Here is a 20,382-nt window from a genome sequence, read left to right as displayed (position 1 = left end):
TGGCTTGTCTCGTCTTACTTTCTTCCTTATTAAGGACACGACAGACCAACACTAACGTCGACCTTGCACAGCGGTTACACAGCCTCAGACCATAGAATATTGTGATAAAAAAAAAAAATCCCAATGTTTCTAAATGTTGAATGGCCACCGTTCGTCGACACCCAGCAGGTGATCTAGTGCGCACGGCTGACGTTAGTGTTGGTCTGTTTTGTCATTTACACACTTGAGTCTTACCAGTTACAGTTAGGGGTGTTCCACATTACGTCCTTCAGTAGTGACTTCATATGCAGTACATCGAGCTCCAAAAGTATTGGGACAGTGACAGAATTGTTATTGTTTTGACTCCGTACTGCAGCACTTTTGGATTTCAAATTATACAGCTTTCATTTGAGGGTATTTTCATTCATATTAGGTGAACCATTTAGAAATTACAGAACTTTTGCACATATTCACCCCATTTTAGGGGACCAAAAGTATTGGGACAAATGCATTCGGAAAGTACTCAGACCCCTTGACTTTTTCCACATTTTGTTACGTTACAGCCTTATTCTATAATGGATTAAATATTTTTTTCCCCTCATCAGTTTACACACAATCCCCATAATGACAAAGCGAAAAATGTTAAAAAATGTCAATTATAAAACAGAAATATCTTATTTACATAAGTATTCAGACCCTTTGCTATGAGACTCAAAATTGAGCTCAGGTACCTCCTGTTTCCTTTGATCACCCTTGAGATGTTTCTACAACTATATTGGAGTCCATCTGTGGTAAATTCAATTGATTGGACATGATTTGGAAAGGCACACACCTGTCTATATAAGGTCCTAAGCCATGAGGTAGAAGGAATTTTTTGTAGAGCTCCGAGACAGGATTGTGTCGAGGCACAGATCTGGGGAAGGGTACCAAAAACTTTCTGCAGCATTGAAAGTTCCCAAGAACACAGTGGCCTCCATCATTCTTAAATGGAAGAAGTTTGTAACCACCAAGAATCTTCCTAGATCTGGCCTCCTGGCCAAACTGAGCAATCGGGGGAGAAGAGCCTTGGTCAGGGAGATGACCAAGAACCCGATGGTCACTCTGACAGAGCTCCAGAGTTCCTCTGTGGAGATGGGAGAACCTTCCAGAAGGACAACCATATCTGAAGCACTCCACCAATCAGGCCTTTATGGTAGAGTGGCCAGACAGAAGCCACTCCTCAGTAAAACACACATGACAACCCACTTGGAGTTTGCCAAAAGGCACCTAAAGGACTCTCAGACCTTGAGAAGAAAGACCATGTCACGTCTGGAGGAAACCTGGCACCATCCCTACGGTGAAGAATGGTGGCGGCAGAATCATGCTGTGGGGATGTTTTTCAGTGGCAGGGACTGGGAGACTAGTCAGGATTGAGGGAAAGATGAACGGAGCAAAGTACAGAGAGATCCTTGATCAAAACCTGTTCCATAGCGCCCAGGACCACAAACTGGGGACAAAGGTTCACCTTTCAACAGGACAACGACCCTAAGCACACAGCCAAGACAACGCAGGAGTGTCTTCGGGACAAGTGTTTGAATGTCCTTGAGTGGCCCAGCCAGATCCCGGACTTGAACCAGATCGAACATCTCTGGAAAGACCAGAATGTACTGTAGCTGTGCAGCGACGCTCCCCATCCAACCTGACAGAGTTTGAGAGGATCTGCAGAGAATAATGGGAGAAACTTACCAAATACAGGTGTGCCAAGCTTGTAGCGTCATACCCAAGAGGACTCAAGGCTGTAATCGCTGCCAATGGTGCTTCAACGTAGTACTGAATAAAGGGTCTGAATACTCATTTAAATGTGACATTTCAGTTTTGTGTTTTTAATAAGTTTGCAAAATTTTCTAAAAACTTGTTTTTGCTTTGTCATTATGGGGTATTGTGTGTCGATTGATGAGGGGGAAAAAACGATTTAATCAATTTTAGAATAAGACTGTAACGTAACAAAATGAGGAAAAGTCAATGGGTGCGAATGTACTGTATGAGCATGTGTATTAAAGCAGTCAAAGGTTTAGTGTTTGGTCCCATATTCCTAGCACGCAATGATTATATCAAGCTTGTGACTCTACAAACTTGTTGGATGCATTTGCTGTTTGTTTGGGTGTGTTTCAGATTATTTTGTGCCCAATAGAAATGAATGCTAAATAACGTATTGTGACATTTTGGAGTCACTTTTATTGTAAAGAAGAATAGAATATGTTTCTAAACCCTTCTACATTAATGTGGATGCTACTATGACTATGGATAGTCGTGAATGAATCGTGAATAATGATGAGTGAGCGTTACAGACGCACACATATCATACCCCCAAGACATGCTAACCCTACATTTTTTGGGTGGTATAATAATTATGCCTATGTAACTTTCTCACTCATCATTATTCAGAATTCATTCAGGACTATCCGTAAAGAAATTGCCCACGCTACAGACAGATAAATCCATGATAATCGAAAATTTCAATAAGCATTTCTCTACGGCTGGTCATGCCTTCCTCCTGGCTACTCCAACCCCGGCCAACAGCTCCGCCCCCCCTGCAGCTACTCACCCGAGCCTCCCCAGCTTCTCCTTCACCCAAATCCAGATAGTAGATGTTCTGAAAGAGCTGCAAAACCTGGACCCGTACAAATCAGCTGGGCTAGACAATCTGGACCCTCTCCTTCTAAAACTATCCGCTGCCATTGTTGCAACCCCTATTACCAACCTGTTCAACCTCTCTTTAGTATTGTCCGAGATCCCCAAAGATTGGAAAGCTGCCGCGGTCATCCCCCTCTTCAAAAGGGGTGACACTCTAGTCCCAAACTGCTATAGACCTATATCCATCCTGCTCTGACTCTCTAAAGTCTTCGAAAGCCAAGTTAATAAACAGATCGCTGTCCATTTCGAATCCCACCGTACCTTCTCCGCTGTGCAATCCGGTTTCCGAGCCAGTCACGGGTGCACCTCAGCCACGCTCAAGGTACTAAACGATATCATAACCGCCATCGATAAAAGACAGTACTGTGCAGCCGTCTTCATCGACCTGGCCAAGGCTTTCAACTCTGTCAATCACTGTATTCTAATCGGCAGACTCAACAGCCTTGGTTTCTCTAATGACTGCCTCGCCTGGTTCACCAACTGCTTTGCAGACAGAGTTCAGTGTGTCAAATCGGAGGGCCTGTTGTCCGGACCTCTGGCAGTCTCTATGAAGGTACCACAGGGTTCAATTCTCCGGCCGACTCTTTTCTCTGTATATATCAATGATGTCGCTCTTGCTGCAGGTGATTCCCTGATCTACCTCTACGCAGACGACACCATTCTGTATACTTCTGGCCCTTCCTTGGACACTGTGCAACTAACCTCCAAACGAGCTTCAATGCCATACAACACTCCTTCCGTGGCCTCCAACTGCTCTTAAACGCTAGTAAAACTCAATGCATGCTTTTCAACTGTTCGCTGCCCGCACCCGCCCGCTCGACTTGCATCACCACCCTGGACGGTTCTGACCTAGAATATGTGGATAACTATAAATACCTAGGTGTCTGGCTAGACTGTAAACTCTCCTTCCAGACTCACATTAAACATCTCCAATCCAAAATCAAATCTAGAATCGGCTTTCTATTTCGCAACAAAGCCTCCTTCTCTCACTTACCCTAGTAAAACTGACTATCCTACCGATCCTCAACTTCGGCGATGTCATCTACAAAATAGCTCCCAATACTCTACTCAGCAAACTGGATGCAGTCTATCACAGTGCCATCCATTTTGTTACCAAATCACCTTATACCACCCACCACTGCAACCTGTATGCTCTAGTCGGCTGACCCTCGCTACATATTCATCGCCAGACCCACTGGCTCCAGGTCATCTATAAGTCTATGCTAGGTGAAGCTCCATCTTATCTCAGTTCACTGGTCACGATAACAACACCCACCCGTAGCAGGTATATCTCACTGATCATCCCCAAAGCCAACACCTAATTTGGACACCTTTCCTTACAGTTCTCTGCTACCAGTGACTGGAACGAATTGCAAAAATCGCTGAAGCTGGAGACTTATATTGCCCTCACCAACTTTAAACATCAGCTATCTGAGCAGCTAACCGATCGCTGCAGCTGTACGTAGTCCAACTGTAAATAGCCCACCCAATCTACCTACCTCATCCCCATACTGTTTTTATTTACTTTTCTGCTCTTTTGCACACCAGTATCTCTTCTTGCACATCATCATCTGCTCATTTATCAATCCAATGTTAATCTGCTAAATTGTAATTCTTTGCTACTATGGCCTACTTATTGCCTACCTCCTCATGCCTTTTGCACACACTGTATATATACTTTTTTTTCTACTGTGTCATTGACTTGTTTATTGTGTTATTGGCTTGTTTATTGTTTATTCCATGTTATTCCATGTGTAACTCTGTGTTGTTGTCTGTGTCACACTGCTTTGCTTAATCTTGGCCAGGTCGCAGTTGTAAATGAGAACTTGTTCTCAACTAGCCTACCTGGTTAAATAAAGGTGGAATAAAATAAAAATAAAAAAATAATAAAGGCAGAACTAGTAAAGGCCCAGTGCACTACTTTTGTGGAAAATGTTTTTCTTATTCTGAATTCTCAGCGGGTGATGCAGTACCCTCAGCACCCCTACTTCCTGCAGCTATGCTGCTATAGTCCATGTGCTCTGAGCAGATATTTAGTGCATGATAATCATGAATGAGATGAGGCCCCTTTAGGATCATCTGGTATGTAAGACTGATTGCTATCTGACTATCTGACAGTATGGTTTATCTAAACAAGTACAAAAATATTTACAAAGCACAAATTAATTAGGGCATATTAAGTGAAACAACATGCAGAATGCCGATAGAAATACTGTAAGAATGTACAATGTGGACTAGCCATCTATTATTCAAGAGGGTGGCATCGTATATTATTCTATGCATTACATTTCTATCTGCAACATTCTGAAAGATGCTCTTAAAATAGCATATCCCCTAGAGTAGACATTGAGCTTGTTCTAGAGGGCTGACTTGAGATGGGCTTTTCATGGTTTCATCTGCAAAACACCTCAACTCCCAAACAACTGGGCATGACCTGATTAAGACATCTGAGCGGTGCCTATCTCAGAAGGACCTTCATCAACAAGCAGATTGACATGTTAGTCTTCCGGGTTCAGGATCAGTCTTGGTTGCCATGGCATCCTTCTACTACATAAACAAGCCGGCAATGAGTATGTACACCTGAAATGGCACTCTATTCCCACTACCAATGGCCAGGACTAGCATTGCACTATGCAGGGAATGTGTTATTTAAAGACACACACACCCTTTCTTTATGTTATACTTTTGTTAAATGATATAAACAGGGAAATATATATTTTTTAAGTGTGTTGTGATAAAAAGGGTTGGCAGATTAATTCCAAACTAACCGAACATGGTTTACATCTTAATCTGTTATGCGGAGTGGAACAGGGGAACCCAAGAGCAGACTCAGATGAGGTATTGATTGAAATACGGGGAAGATGGAGTGCAGGTCAGGTGAAGCTCGGGCGGGTTGCTGGAAACCAGGTACGGCGGCTGAGGCTGGAGCGAGAGGGGTTGAGACAGGGTGAGCAGATCCGGGGGGGAATCCAAGGGAGTAGTAGAGTGGGGAATCCAGGACAGAGTAGCAGGATGACGAGATGTGGGACTGGAGACAGGGACCAGAGTCAGAGCGGACAGAACTGTAGTGGAAAACAGCATCAGGCAAGGAAAACAGGCACAACAGGATAACAGGATCTGAATAGTAACAAATGGCTAGAAACATTGACTGAGCAAAGATTACGATCTGGCAGTGTGGAAGAGGCATGACTGAGTATTTGTAGAGGTCTTGATTATGGAACATGTTGCAGCTGGTGGGGATCTGTTCTGACTCCAGCACACCTGTCTCCACACACACACACACACGCACACACACACACACACAGAGAGAGGGAGAGGGAGAGAGCACTGGGGGAGTGGCGGTAGGTCAAGGAGACAACGGATGAGCACTAGAGGGCGTGGCAGGAGCAGATGTGACATAATCATCAGATTTCCTCATCAACATCATCCCTAAATCAACATTTGACTGGACTGGATCAAATAAAATGAACCCAGTCCCTCTTTTAGGAAATGAAAACGAAATCTAATTTTGCAAGAGCTGTAAATAGATTGGATTCCTGTAGGACTCCTTTAGATTTCCGGAACCCCAGGCTCAGTGAAGTAGAGGAGCTCTAGCTTTTGGTATGGAGTGACTGAAGGGACAAAATGCATACAGTTACACCCAGGCAGAGAGAAATGGGACATACAGATCATACACAGCTAAACCTAAATAACACTAAGTTGTCTTTTCATTAAAGACCCTGAAGAGGGATTAAGAATGACACAATATGCAAGAGTTTACTACGGCAGAGAGGAGGGAAGGGGTTAATTGAGTCAACATGGAACCATAAATGGCAGCATCATGATTTATGAGCCTCTGAGGCTGCTATTGAATCTGATCAGCCTGGCAGGAATAAAGCTCACCCACTGGATCATATGTATCAGCCCATAAGGCACTTGGACTGCTAATATATCTCCATTACTCATGAAACAGCCTACAAATCAGCATCCTGATTTATCAGCCTCTGAGGCTGCTATTAAATCTGATAAAGCGCTGAGGCTGAAAGCTAATCTGATGAGTGTCCTGCAGTTCCGGATTTTCACACAAAATGCTGCTAGTTTTGTCCCAATGCAATGTGTAGATTTCGTGTGTAGACTGTGTCTTGCTTGTGCTATGGCAATATCCGTAACAGACAGATAGCCTTAATATATATATACAGTACCAGTCAAAAGTTTGGACACAACTACTCATTCAAGGGTTTTCTTTATTTTTACTATTTTCTACATTGTAGAGGGCACGACAAACCTTTTCCCCCTTAGGACACTGAAAAGATTTGGCATGGGTCCCCAGATCCTCAAAAATGTCTACAGTTACACCATCGAGAGCATCCTGACCAGTTGCATCACCGCCTTGTACTGCAACTGCTCGGCATCTGACCGTAAGGCGCTACAGAGGGTAGTGCATACGGCCCAGTACATCATTGGGGCCAAGCTTCCTGCAAACCAGGACGTATATAATAGGCGGTGTCAGAGTAAAGCCCATAAAATTGTCAGAGACTCCAGTCACCCAAGTCATAGACTGTTTTCTCTGCTACTGCACGGAAAGCGGTACCGGAGCGCCAAGTCTAGAACCAAACGCCTCCTTAACAGCTTCTACCCCCAAGCCATAGGACTGATGAACAATTAATCAAATGGCCACCGGACTATTATATTGACCCCCCCCTCCATTTGTTTTTACCACTGCTGCTACTCGCTGTTTATTATCTATGCATAGTCACTTCACCCCTACCTACAGAGGCATGCGAAAGTATTCACCCCCCTTGGCATTTTTCCTATTTTGTTGCCTTACAACCTGGAATTAAAATAGATTTTTGGGGGGTTTGTATCATTTGATTTACACAACATGCCTACCACTTTGAAGATGCAGAATATTTTTTATTGTGAAACAAACAAGAAATATGACAAAAAAAAACAGAAAACTTGAGCGTACATAACTATTCACCCCAAAGTCAATACTTTGTAGAGCCACCTTTTGCAGCAATTACAGCTACAAGTCTCTTGGGGTATGTCTCTAGGAGCTTGGAACATCTAGCCACTGGGAGTTTTGCCCATACTTCAAGGTAAAACTGCTCCAGCTCCTTCAAGTTGGATGGGTTCCGCTGGTGTACAGCAATCTTTAAGTCATACGACAGATTCTCAATTGGATTGAGGTCTGGGATTTGCTAGAACATTCCAAGACATTTAAATGTTTCCCCTTAAACCACTCGAGTGTTGCTTTAGCAATATGCTTAGGGTCATTGTCCTGCTGGAAGGTGAACCTTCATCCCAGTTTCAAATCTCTGGAAGACTGAAACAGGGTTCCCTCAAGAATTTCCATGTATTTAGCAACATCCATCATTCCTTCAATTCTGACCAGTTTCCCAGTCCCTGCAGATGAAAAACATCCCCACCGCATGATGCTGCCACCACCGTGCTTCACTGTGGGGATGGTGTTCTCAGAGTGATGAGAGGTGTTGGGTTAGTGCCAGACATAGCGTTTTCCTTGATGGCCAAAAAGTTCAATTTTAGTCTCATCTGACCAGAGTACCTTTTTCCATATGTTTGAAGAGTCTCCCACATGCCTTTTGGCGAACACCAAACGTGTTTGCAAATTTTTTTCTTTAAGCAATGGCTTTTTTCTGGGCACTCATCCATAAAGCCCAGCTCTGTGGAGTGTACGGCTTAAAGTGGTCCTATGGACAGTTACTCCATCTCCTCTGTAGAGCTTTGCAGCTCCTTCATGTTTATCTTTGGTCTCTTTGTTGCCTCTCTGATTAATGCCCTCCTTGCCTGGTCCGTGAGTTTTGGTGTGCGACCCTCTCTTGGCAGGTTTGTTGTGGTGCCATATTCTTTCCATTTTTTAATAATGGATTTAATGGTGCTCCGTGGGATGTTCAAAGTTTCAGATATTTTTTTATAATCCATCCCTAATCTGTACTTCCCCACAACTTTGTCCCTGACCTGTTTGGAGAGCTCCTTGGTCTTCATGGTGCCGCTTGCATGGTGGTGCCCCTTGCTTAGTAAAGTTGCAGACTCTGGGGCCTTTCAGAACAGGTGTATATATAATGAGATCATGTGACAGATCATGTGACACTTAGATTGCACACAGGTGGACTTTATTTAACTAATTATGTGACTTCTGAAGGTAATTGGTTGCACCAGATATTATTTAGGGGCTTCATAGCAAAGGGAGTGAATACATATGCACGCACCACTTTTCCGTTTTTTTTTTTTTTTTGAATTTTTTTAAAACAAGTCATTTTTTTCATTTCACTTCACCAATTTGGACTATTTTGTGTATGTCCATGTTAAGGGAATGTTCTATTCCAATCATGCATTTAATCTTTAACCAATTCCCCTAGGTTTGTAAGACCCTGGGTTCACTAATAATTGGGCAAAGTCTCAGATTTTATAAAAATGGTTCAAAGAACTTTATTCATGAGGGCTCTCAAGTCAAAAATGAGGACTCAGTCCTTTTATAATACACACATACATTCCTATCTTTAGACCACTCCCTTCTCAAACAGCCAGTACTTTTCCACTAACCACAAAGAGCCATAAAAGTTGCCACATTCTTCAAGGCTTTCACCTCCCCTCCCCCGTTGGGACCCTCTTGGTTTGAAACCCTCTAATGATTTTCTATTATCTACTCTACAACTTCACTCTGTTTACATCCCTACTAAAGAATATAACATCATAGTATTACAATACTAACAGATCTACCCACATCCTGGTTTTATCTTCTCCTAATTATCAAACATTTCACCCTATTCTACAATTTCAGAGTGGAACACTTAAGTCATTATTCTAACCCATACAAATTATTCTAACAATCCACCCTTTGACTAAATTCTACACTCTGATACTTCAATTTTTATTAGAAAATAAAATCATACCAAATCAACCCATTAAATGTATATACATCATCTACTCATCGATGGCTGTTTACTACTACTTCCAATCCTAACTCTTCTGTTCAGGATTATCATCATGATCTTCATTGAATAAACAGTCTCTAAACATTGAAAATAGTCTCATTAAGTTCCGGCTCCTCAGGATTGAATGTATCAACGGTGTCCATCAGGTCTGGATCTGTATATCGTTCATTCAATTGGTCAGACTCTGTGATGGGCCCATACCTCACCATCTGCTGAGTCACTGCATTCTCCAACGCCTTACTCACCAAACCTCGGACACAGGGAATAAAACAACAACCACATAATACCAGCATACCCATACAAACCATAGCAGCCCCCACAATAGTAGCTACTATGGTTTTCCATTTGCCAAACATTTCATCAAACCACCCTGTCTCAGATGTATTAACCCCAGAGTTCTCAGCCCATTCTTCACTTAGTGCGGTCAACCCAGCCAAGGCTCTAGTTACAGTCCCCTCTTGTGATGTATTATTTGGAATAAAAGTACATCAATGACCCCCCACCATTCTACAAACCCCGCCCTTCTCTTCCAATTCAAGAGCCAACCTATTTTACCAAGTCATGAGGGAGGTGGCAGATAATTGGTCAGAGATTCCCTTCACTGCATCGCTAGTCTGATTTACAAATCTTTGTTGATTATAATAGATATAGTTTATCCAATCCACATTCTTATTTATTGTAACCCGCCAAAAGAAAGCATTTGTGAACCCTCCTCTAGGGATCCCTATGGAATCCATACATATGGGCTACCCTCATCTAGGACCAGACTTCTTTTATTTCTTACTATTTTACTCATCACTGGCCGTTGATGACTAATCCTCCCTGGTTGAATCAATAACAACGGGGCACAAGTACCTACCCACCCTTTTGGTACCATCTGCCTTATGCGTCCTTGGTCAGTACATGCTCACCATACATCAGTTATAGGTGCTGTGAGGTTCAGAATTTTCTCCTGTACTTCCGAATCTAAGTCTGTCACATTCACTACTGTCTTACATCCATTAAAATCTCCCAAATCTCTACTGCCATTCCTGTGTCTATAACACTGATACTCTCCAGGAGTTAGAGTGAACTGAGGTGGATTGGCAGCGCTCTTTAATCTGGCCAACCCCATCCCTGTACAGTTGACCTCTTCCTGATTAGATCCTAAGTCTAACACACAAGAGAGCATCGTCTGTGGCATTGGAACAGTCAACATAGTTGGTCGCCCAGTAGAACATGCATAACAATTAGTTTGGCCCAGAGCCCTGGCCGTGTAATTCATCCATCTTAACCAGAGATTTTCATCTGGTATTCCTTCTATCTCCCCTTGGTTCCTTTCTTGGAGAAGGAAATCCTTCACATCAGGTAGACTAGTGGAACCAAAGGATTTTCCACCTGAATTATCAATTCCTAATAACGGATTTACTACTGTGTATTTCACTGTAGTGTCTGTCAACTTAAATGATATGCAGATATCCTTGCCATACTCATCAGCGCATGCCATATACTTCATTTGCATGTCATTCCTAGTCCCATTTTGTATAGTTACTACTATTCCCAACATACATGAGGGAATATCTTTATTCTGTTCAACACCCCACGTGCACTCCATTTGCAGATATACGTCTCATATTCCCTGCCCCATGTGTGTTTAAACACCTGTGACCAGGAATACATGGACATAGTTGGTTAAAACCTGTTGGGGCTAGGGGTCAGTATTTGCACAGCCGGATAAAAAACGTACCCGATTTAATCTGGTTACTACTCCTGCCCAGTAACTAGAATATGCATATAATTGTTTGATTTGGATAGAAAACACCCTAAAGTTTCTAAAACTGTTTGAATGGTGTCTGTGAGTATAACAGAACTCATTTGGCAGGCCAAAACCTGAGAAGATTCCAAACAGGAAGCGCTCTCTCTGACCATTTCTTGGCCTTCTTGATCATCTCTAACCAAAACAGGGGATCTCTGGCATGACATGACATTTTCTAACGCTCCCATAGGCTCTCAGAAGGTGCCAGAAAGCTGAATGGTGGCTTTGCAAGCCCTGGCTGAAAAACATTAGCGCATTTTGTAAGTGGTCGATCTGAGAACAATGAGACTGGAGGCGTGTGCCCGAGCCGACACCATGTTTACTTTCTCTCTCTTTGAACGAAAACAACCACTCCCGGTCGGAATATTAACGCTTTTTTACGAGAAAAATAGCATAAAAATTGATTTTAAACAGCGGTTGACATGCTTCGAAGTACGGTAATGGAATATTTAGAATTTTTTTGTCACGAAACACGTCGGGCGTGTCACCCTTCATTACCCATCGGATAGTGTCTTGAACGCACGAACAAAACGCCGCTATTTGGATATAACTATGGATTATTTTGAACCAAACCAACATTTGTTATTGAAGTAGAAGTCCTGGGAGTGCATTCTGACGAAGACAGCAAAGGTAATCAAACTTTTCTAATAGTAAATTGGAGTTTGGTGAGTACCACACTTGGTGGGTGTCAAAATAGCTAGCCTGTGACGGCCGGGCTATCTACTCAGAATATTGCAAAATGTGCTTTCACCGAAAAGCTATTTTAAAATCGGACATAGCGAGTGCATAAAGGAGTTCTGTATCTATAATTCTTAAAATAATTGTTATGTTTTTTGTGAACGTTTATCGTGAGTAATTTAGTAAATTCACCGGAAGTGTTCGGTGGGAATGCTAGTCACATGCTAGTCACATGCTAATGTAAAAAGCTGGTTTTTGATATAAATATGAACTTGATTGAACAAAACATGCATGTATTGTATAACATAATGTCCTAGGATTGTCATCTGATGAAGATCATCAAAGGTTAGTGCTGCATTTAGCTGTGGTTTGGGTTTATGTGACATTATATGCTAGCTTGAAAAATGGGTGTCTCATTATTTCTGGCTGGGTACTCTGCTGACATAATCTAATGTTTTGCTTTCGTTGTAAAGCCTTTTTGAAATCGGACAGTGTGGTTAGATTAACGAGAGTCTTGTCTTTAAAATGGTGTAAAATAGTCATATGTTTGAGAAATTGAAGTAATAGCATTTCTAAGGTATTTGAATATCGCGCCACGGGATTACACTGGCTGTTGAGTAGGTGGGATGCAAGCGTCCCACCTAGCCCATAGAGGTTAACAAAGTTAACCATTTTCACATTTCAGTGTCGAAAACATCTTTCAAGCTGTCAGGCATTCCCTTGACAGCAAGAGCCTCTCGGTGGATGCTGCAGTGTATCCAAGTGGCGTCGGGAGCAACTGTTTGCATGCGTGTTACCACTCCACTATGTCTCCCTGTCATGGCTTTTGCGGCATCAGTACAGATACCAACACATCTTGACCACCAAAGTACATTTGATGTCACAAAGCTGTCCAGTACTTTAAAAATATAATCTCCTGTTGTCCTGGTTTCCAGTGGTTTGCACAAGAGGATGCCTTCCTTAATTGACCCACCATAAACGTAACGGACATATACCAGGAGCTGTGCCAGGCCTGCCACGTCTGTTGACTCATCCAGCTGTAACGCATAAAATTCACTGGCTTGTAATTGTTTCAAAACATCTCCTATCATGTCACTGATGTGTCGTGAAACAGTGTTGTTTGATGGAGGCATTGTCTGTATAGTTTTTTTGTCCCTTTCCCCCAGCATTGTCCCAGCGATATCCGCGCAAGCAGGAAGAATTAAGTCCTCCACAACAGTATGGGGCTTGCCTGTCCTAGTCACTCGGTAGCTCACCATATAAGACGCTTTTTTTTACTTTTAATCCTCCTTAGTGATGTCACAAATAATAATTTTTCAGGACCTTTCATGGATTTTCACATATGTTGACATTTGTTTGGTGCTGGAGATAATGAATAGAAGACTGAACAGTGGAGGAATTGCCCTTTAAAAGAGAGACGTGCTTTAAAATATTCAACTAGGACGTTACAAAAATATTACATTGTTAAAAGAGAGAAGTGTCCCACCTAGCCCATAGAGGTTAACACAGGTATAAGGGGGTGTTGCTGTCAGTTATCTCCTTATAATAATGTCCCCTCCCGTTAGTCATATTTAGTACCCTCATCTTAAATCTCGTGTTTTGTCCTTCTCTAACCCCTATTTTATAAGTTACTTTTCATTGCCTGTCCTTATTTTGAGTAGTTTGTTTTTTGCTTCTTAACAATGGTAAAGATTCCGTACGATTTATGCCGACTGGTGATGGATCTGGATGTATCAAAAATATTATTAGTACTATGATGCAGCTTAGGGTCCCACATTTTCCCAAAAATCGCCAACCCCCTCCTGCCTGTAGCCTATCTGCCTGGAACCACCCCATACTCACACTCTAGGAGCACACACAGTGATGACAGGTCGGGTTAGGGAATCTTCGTTAAGGAGGTAACCCCCGAACCCTATTGGTAATCGGTTCTTCTTCTAACTCTGTGTGTGATCAGTAGTGCTCGTATGTGTTCCTACCTTCTTGCAGTGGGTAAGGTGGACCCAAGTGGCTCTCTCAGCTATTCTAACGGCAAAGGCAGTGGTTAACAGAACCTGGTAGGGTCCTTCCCAATGGGGCTGTTTCCAGTCTTTTTGTTTCAAAGATTGGATCCACACCCAGTCTCCAGGCTGTATTGCGTGGGTCACCTTCTTCTGTAATTCACCTGTTGGACACAAAATCTTGGACATACGGGTATGGTTAACAAACAGTCTTCATGTGTTCTGCTAGTATATCCTCAACTTCTATGTCTGCCTGTTCTAATCTCCCTAACTCTGGCATTCTATAGGCTCTACCTGATTAGCTAAATTGTATTCCATTATTTAAAGAAATAGATCCTAGTAAACCAACTCTAGGGATTATATCTTGACCTATTATTTTAGCTACCATAATCATGTCCACCAAGTAAGTTGGGAATGCTTCTACCCATGTACTATTCTTATCTATTATTGCTAACCCCACTTCTTTCCCTCACTTTGGAATAGGTTATAAAATATATCAATGAAGTCCATTTCCAATTGTTGGAATGTGGTGCTCTTTCTCTACCTTGATGATTATTCTATGCACAAATAATACACCTTGAACAATTTTTCTTTTTTAAAAATTATTTGTTATCCCGTATGCTACGAAATGTTTCCAAATTATTTCCATCATCCCCCCTGTTGATACATGGCTCTGCCCATGTATCAACATTGCTGCATACCTAAACAGAGACTTCGGTAATATAGGTAAATTACCCTGATACCAAATACCATCCTTATTCACCGCTCCTAGTTTTTCCCATTTAGAAATCTCCTTTACTGGTGCTCTAGACTGACTATCTTTTAGTAGGGTTTTGTCTATGTTCACTTCCTCTTTCAAATATTGCTGTGTAGGTGTATGTGGTTTAACCTGTCTGGGCTAGGGGCAGTATTTTCACGGCCGTATAAAAAACATACCCGATTTAAACTGGTTACTACTCTTTCCTAGAAATGAGAATATGCATATAATTAGTAGTTTTGGATAGAAAACACTCTGAAGTTTCTAAAACTGTTTGAATGGTGTCTGTGAGTATAACAGATCTCATATGGCAGGCAAAAACCTGAGAAAATTCCAAGCAGGATGTGGCCTGTCTGACAATTTGTAGTTCTTCTTTCTAGTCCCTTTCGAAACTACAGTATCTCTGGGGTTACGTTGCACTTTCTAAGGCTTCCATTGGCTTTCTAAAGCCTTCAGAAAGCGGATTGAGGCATCTCCTGTCTCTGGGCAGAGTATGGTAGCTCAGTTTGTCAGTGGTCTGCCTGGTGACTAAGAGACTGGATATGCTGTTTTTTATTTTCCTCTTTGAATGCAAACACTATTGTCCGGTTGGAATATTATCGCTATTTTACGAGAAAAATACCATAAAAATTGATTTTAAACAGCGTTTGACATGCTTCTAAGTATGGTAAAGGAACATTTAGAATTTTTTGTCTCGAAATGCGCTCACGCGTGAACAATACGGAGGTATTTGGACATAACTATGGATTATTTGGAACAAAAACAACATTTCTTGTGGAAGTAGCAGTCTTGGGAGTGCATTCTGACGAAGATCAGCAAAGGTAATACAATTTTTCTAATAGTAATTCTGAGTTTAATGAGCCCCGAAGTTGGCGGGTGTCAAAATAGCTAGCCGTGATGGCTGAGCTATGTACTCAGAATATTGCAAAATGTGCTTTCACCGAAAAGCTATTTTAAAATCGGACATAGCGAGTGCATAAAGGAGTTCTGTATCTATAATTCTTAAAATAATTGTTATGTATTTTGTCAACATTTATGGTGAGTAATTTAGTAAATTCACCGGAAGTTTGCGGTCGGAATGCATGTTCTGAACATCACATGCCAATGTAAAAAGCTGTTTTTGGATATAAATATGAACTTGATTGAACAAAACATGTATGTATTGTATAACATAATGTCCTAGGAGTGTCATCTGATGAAGATCATCAAAGGTTAGTGCTTCATTTAGCTGTGTTTTGGGTTTATGTGACATATATGCTTGCTTTGAAAATGGCTGTGTGATTATTTGTGGCTATGTACTCTCCTAACATAATCTAATGTTTTGCTTTCGCTGTAAAGTCTTTTTGAAATCGGACAATGTGGTTAGATTAACGAGAGTCTTGTCTTTAAAATGGTGTAAAATAGTTGTATGTTTGAAAAATTGAAATGATTGCATTTTTGAGGTTTTGTATTTCGCGCCACATTCTTCCACTGGCTGTTGAATAGAGTGAGACAGTGACGTGCCACCTAGCCCATAGAAGTTAAAGCCTGTCTTTTTATTTTCTTCATCTGCCTTTCTGTTGCCATTGCTAATTTTATCTGTCTCTTTAACCTCACACTTACAAATAGCTAACTTTTCTGGTAAAAGTACAGCATCTAATAGGTTCAAAATCAACTGAGCATGTGTAATAGGTTTACCAGAAGTGGTTACCATTCCTCTTGTGGCAGAATTCCCAACTGGGGCTGCTCTCTTTGCCAAAACCTTGGAGAATTGCATTATGCATCACTTTCTCTAATTACACCCCCCTGTACCAAGTCTTCAAAGGTGGGAGTAATCTTTTTTATGGCCTCGGATTTCTGTGGGGGTGACAACCACATTCAACAGAATCCTTCAACAGGTTATCTAGACATAACCTGGAGTTCAGGATTGGAATGCATGCCTGCTCTCCCGACATCTCATGTTTCATAACCAATGGAGCAGACAGTCTTTCCACTGTCGGATGTCCGAAAGCTAAACAACCAAAATCTTTTCCTCAATAGTTCTTACTACTTCAGGCTTAAAATATATCCTAAATACTTAACCTCTCTGGGGCAGGCGGGACGAATTCGTCCCACCTACGTAACAGCCAGTTGAATCCTGTGGCGCGATTTTCAAAACCTTTGAAATGCTATTACTTCAATTTCTCAAACATATGACTATTTTACAGCTATTTAACCTCTATGGGACCGGCGGGAAGAATTCGTCCCACCTACGTAACAGCCACTGCCAGCCTGTGGCGCGATTTTCAAAACCTTAAAAATCCTATTACTTCAATTTCTCAAACATATGACTATTTTACAGCCATTTAAAGATAAGACTCTCGTTAATCTAACCACACTGTCCGATTTCAAAAAGGCTTTACAACGAAAGCAAAACATTAGATTATGTCAGCAGAGTACCAAGCCAGAAATAATCAGACACCCATTTTTCAAGCCAGCATATAATGTCACCAAAACCCAGAAGACAGCTAAATGCAGCACTCACCTTTGATGATCTTCATCAGATGACAACCCTAGGACATTATGTTATACAATACATGCATGTTTTGTTCAATCAAGTTCATATTTATATCAAAAACCAGCTTTTTACATTAGCATGTGACGTTCAGAACTAGCATACCCCCGCAAACTTCCGGGGAATTCGCTAACATTTTACTAAATTACTCACGATAAACGTTCACAAAAAGCATAACAATTATTTTAAGAATTATAGATACAGACCTCCTCTATGCACTCGATATGTCCGATTTTAAAATAGCTTTTTGGTGAAAGCACATTTTGCAATATTCTAAGTACATAGCCCAGGCATCACGGGCTCGCTATTTAGACACCCGGCAAGTTTAGCACTCACCATAATCATATTTACTATTATAAAAATGTCATTACCTTTTGTTGTCTTCGTCAGAATACACACCCAGGACAGCTACTTCAATAACAAATGTTGGTTTGGTCCAAAATAATCCATCGTTATATCCGAATAGCGGCGTTTTGTTCGTGCGTTCCAGACACTATCCGAAATAGTAAAGAAGTGTCGTGCGCTTGGCGCAATTCCTGACAATAAAATTCAAAGTATTCCATTACCGTACATCGAAGCATGTCAACCGCTGTTTAAAATCAATTTTTACGTCATTTTTCTCGTAGAAAAGCGATAATATTCCGACAGGGAATCTCCTTTTCGGCAAACAGAGGAAAAAATCCCAAAGGCGGGGGCGGTCGGGGTCACGCGCATAAGCTAGTGTCTCTTGATGGGCCACTTGAGAAAGGCGATAATGTGTTTCAGCCTGGGGCTGGAATGACGACATTCTGTTTTTTCCCGGGCTCTGAGAGCCTATGGAAGACGTGGGAAGTGTCACGTTAGAGCAGAGATCCTTAGTAAATGATAGAGATGGAAAACAAGTTCAACAAATGGTCAGACAGGCCACTTCCTGTAAAGGAATCTCTCAGGTTTTGACCTGCCATTTGAGTTCTGTTATACTCACAGACACCATTCAAACAGTTTTAGAAAATTTAGGGTGTTTTCTATCCATATGTAATAAGTATATGCATATTCTAGTTACTGAGTAGGAGTGGTAACCAGATTAAATCGGGTATGTTTTTTATCCAGCCGTGTCAATGCTGCCCCCTAGCCCTAACAGGTTAAAGACAAGACTCTCGTTAACCACTATGGGCTAGGTGGCAAGCGTCCCACCCGTGGTGCACTCCATCAACAGCAGGTGCATTTCAAGAGCGGCAAATTTGAAACCAAATAAATGTCAAAATTCAAATTTTTCAAACATACAACTATCTTACATCCTTTGAAAGATAAACATCTCCTTAATCTAACCACGTTGTCCGATTTCAAAAAGGTTTTACGGCGAAAGCATAAAGTTAGATTATGTTAGGAGAGTACATTGACAATAGCTGTGTGTAATGTTTTGTCAATTCAAAGACAGGCGTCACCAAAACCATAAAACCAGCTAAAATGATGCACTAACCTTTTACAATCTCCATCAGATGACACTCCTAGGACATTATGTTAGACAATGCATGCATTTTTAGTTCTATCAAGTTCATATTTATATCCAAAAACAGCGTTTTACTATGGCATTGATGTTGAGGAAATCGTTTCCCTCCAATAACCGGCAGTCAAGTCAGCACCACAAATTAAATAATTAAAATTAGAAAACATTGGTAAAATATTATATTGTCATTTAAAGAATTATAGATTTACATCTCTTGAACGCAATCAACTTGCCAGATTTAAAAATAACCTTACTGGGAAATCACACTTTGCAATAATCTGAGCACTGCGCCCAGAAAAATACGCGTTGCGATACAGACTAGCCGCCATGTTGGGGAGATCTAAAATCGAAAATACTATGTAAATAATCCATTACCTTTGATTCTCTTCATCAGATGTCACTTCCAGGTATCACAGGTCCATAACGAATGTAGTTTTGTTCAAAAAAGCTCATCATTTATGTCCAAAAATCTCCGTCTTGTTAGCACATGATCTAAGCCCGCCGGACTTCACTTCATGAACGAGGGGAAAAATATATTTACGTTCGTTCAAACATGTCAAACGTTGTATAGCATAAATCATTAGGGCCTTTTTTAACCAGAACATGAATAATATTCAAGGTGGACGAATGCATTCTCTTTTATAACGTATTGGAACGAGGGTACCCAACATGAACTCGCGCGCCAGAGTCTAATCGGCCATCACCGTTCCATGGCTCTTGTTCGGTCAGATCTCACAGTAAAAGACTCAAAACACTTTGTAAAGGCTGGTGACATCTAGTGGAAGCAATAGGAAGTGCCAAAATATTCCTCAGCCCCTGTGTTTTTCAATGGCATAGGTTTAAAGGTAATACAACACATCAGGTATCCACTTCCTGTCAGAAAATGTCTCAGGTTTTTGCCTGCCAAATGAGTTCTGTTATACTCACAGACACCATTCAAACAGTTTTAGAAACTTTAGGGTGTTTTCTATCCATATATAATAAGTATATGCATATTCTAGTTACTGGGTAGAATTAGTAACCAGATTAAATCGGGTACATTTTTTTATCCAGCCGTGCAAATACTGCCCCCTAGCCCTAACAGGTTAATCTAACCACACTGTCCGATTTCAAAAAGGCTTTACAACGAAAGCAAAACATTAGATTATGTCAGCAGAGTACCCAGCCAGAAATAATCAGACACCCATTTTTCAAGCTAGCATATAATGTCACAAAAAACAAAACCACAGCTAAATGAAGCACTAACCTTTGATGATCTTCATCAGATGACACTCCTAGGACATTATGTTATACAATACATGCATGTTTTGTTCAATCAAGTTCATATTTATATCAAAAAACAGCTTTTTACATTAGCATGTGACTAGCATTCCCACCGAACACTTCCGGTGAATTTACTAAATTACTCACGATAAACGTTCACAAAAAACATAACAATTATTATAAGAATTATAGATACAGAACTCCTTTATGCAATCGCGGTGTCCGATTTTAAAATAGCTTTTCGGTGAAAGCACATTTTGCAATATTCTGAGTAGATAGCCCGGCC

Source organism: Salmo salar, chromosome ssa02 (genome assembly GCF_905237065.1).
Source record: "Salmo salar chromosome ssa02, Ssal_v3.1, whole genome shotgun sequence".
Lineage (NCBI taxonomy): Eukaryota > Metazoa > Chordata > Actinopteri > Salmoniformes > Salmonidae > Salmo > Salmo salar.
This window is presented reverse-complemented; position numbering follows the sequence as displayed.